General features: G+C 36.4%; 1 protein-coding gene across 1 annotated transcript in view; it reads left to right on the forward strand.

Moving 5' to 3' along the window:
• LOC122254578 (G protein-coupled receptor GRL101) overlaps window positions 1-2500 on the forward strand; it is a 186565-nt gene that overhangs the window by 151825 nt on the left and 32240 nt on the right. The gene's annotated exons all lie outside the window — the stretch shown is intronic.

Genomic DNA, 2500 nt, shown 5'->3' on the forward strand with positions numbered 1-2500 from the left:
GCAGTTATCTTTACTTTAATTGTCTTTAACCCAGCGTAGCCCCCCCCCCCCCCCAAAAAAAAAAAAAAAAAAAAAAAAAAAAAACGAGGGAAGCAAGAACGTGAGTAATAACACACAGTTACTTGACATTATGCTTGATTGGGTTCATCTATCTCGACCGATTTAGCAAGCGCTTGCCTTCTATATTTAGACCTTTGGATCTTTTAAATCCCTTGGCTGATGAGTTATTAAAAGGAATGTTCTTTTAATTGCTCAGATGATTAGAGAGGTCAAGGTATCGTCGGCATTTATTATTATTATTATTATATATATATATATATATATATATATTTTTTTTTTTTTTTTTTTTTTTTTTTTTTTTTTTTTTTTTTTTCTTTTTTTTATAAGTGTATCATCCATTTGTTTATCTGTTTAATTGTCTATCGCGGTGTTTAGATATGAGTGTACGTGAGTGGAATGGATATTAATACGTATGAAACGAACGCGTGTGTGTGTGTGTGTGTGTGTGTGTGTGTGTGTGTGTGTGCATAGATACACACACACACACAAGTAATAAGGACCAGAGAATCAAAGGGGTCTTCACGAAGCCCGTGATCCCCTGTAATGATAAGAGACTCGTCTGTTGGATGCGATAGGGCCTCAGGAGGACAGATCGTGTGACAGAAGGGAAAATCTCTCGCTGGGTGTGCTAATGGCCCTGATCCGTCGTCCGTTGTGTGGCCTCTTTAAAAAAGCAGGGGACGGGACATATCAGTTCGAAAAGATATATATGTCTATAGAAATTAAAAAAAAGAAAAAGATAGAGAATATATTCCATAGAAATGTATAATTAGTTTTAAATGAGAGAGGGGGTGGGGGAGTTATCCCATGTTGGAGAATTTAGAGTAATGTAAAAATATGTGTGGGTGTGGGTGTAGGTGTGTGTGTGTGTGTGTTCATATGTAAATGTACGTATATAAGAAAAAGAAGACAAAGGACTAGACTGAAGAAAAAGGGAAATTCTCTCCGCAATTCTACAATCATGCGAGAGATAATTGCTCTTACGTATGAGAAACATCCTGCAGACTCCTTGGGCAAAAATCGTAAGAGAGACTATACGTTTGAAGAGGAGATCAGCTGGATGTTCAGGTTCAATTCCTCTGACAGAGAAGAATGATCTAATAATAAGAAATCGAGGAATGTAGCTTTCTGATAAGGTATGGAAATCAACGAAGTGAAGTGAAGGGAAGGAGATCGTAAAAAAAAAAAAAAAAAAAAAAAAAAACCCTGAGTAATGGTTCTTTTAATTCACGATCGGTTTAGGAAAATAAAGTTTATTTTCTTGGTATTTTTTCCTCATCGCTGATTTATTTACAGTAAGATAAATCGAAAGAGTGTATCAGCTGAAAAAGTTGTGAGGGTCATAAGCCTCTTTTCATAGGACTGGGCTTTCATACGGAAAAAATTAGGCCTATGAATCCGACTTCTATAGCGATACGAAACAAAAAAAAATAATATCATAAGTCCAGATAAAGGGCTTTGGTACGAGGTATAAACATATCGTACTAAGGATTAACATGGAAGTTTTGTCATTTATCATAGCTTGACCTCATCTTCACACAAAAAATAAATAAATAGATTTGAGGGGAAGATTACAACTGAAGAAATAGTTCTCATCTCAGAAGGAAATATCGTGGGGGAAATTTTAACAGTCCGCTCCGTTTTTTTTTTTTTTTTTTCTGGAAAGTGCCACAGGAAACAAGATGTAAGAGAGAATATCTGGAAAGTTGGGGGGAGGGGGGAGGGGTTAGAAGGCGGACATGAGAGGAAAATACGTTAAAATACGTTAAGGGTGTTTTGGTGCATGACGTATAGCGTTTGATAGCGTTTGATGGTCAATTTCATCTGATGAATGACTAAAAAAAAAAAAATAAATAAATAAAATAAATAAATAGATAGAAAAACGTGTACGAATGCTAAATATACTATCACTCATAACGAGAAGAAATGCAACAGCTATAGCTATAGACAGTGCAATGGTAAGAAAATAGTCTTAGTAGATGAAATATATAGTCAGAGTCTGCTAGATCCATAAACCTAGCAACATGAATGATATAGATACATAATCCCCGCCATCAAAAGAGGAAACAAAAAGAGACAGTAGAAGAATTACCAGATAGATGGGTGTGACGTCACATAAGAGGGAAATATTGGGATGTGGAGAGGGCTGAATATAAGCGAATACCACGTATATTAGAAAAAAAAAATCCATAGTATATAGAGTATTAACGAGGCTCGACATTCTTTGTACCTGGAGACGCCGACGAAATAGGCATTTTCTAATTTCGTTTGTTTGCATACAGAGTGCGTGTAAAATGCCATGGGAACGCAGGGGGTATATACCAAACTACAAGGTGTATGTAGAATGTATCAGATTGGTTGGCCGGTTATAAACGAGTCCAGGGATTTGGTTGCTCTCTCTCTCTCTCTCTCTCTCTCTCTCTCTCTCTCTCTCTCTCTC

The sequence above is a fragment of the Penaeus japonicus genome, unplaced genomic scaffold, assembly GCF_977035675.1.
Source record: "Penaeus japonicus unplaced genomic scaffold, GWHDUDI00000001_assembly GWHDUDI00000018, whole genome shotgun sequence".
Classification (NCBI taxonomy): Eukaryota; Metazoa; Arthropoda; class Malacostraca; order Decapoda; family Penaeidae; genus Penaeus; species Penaeus japonicus.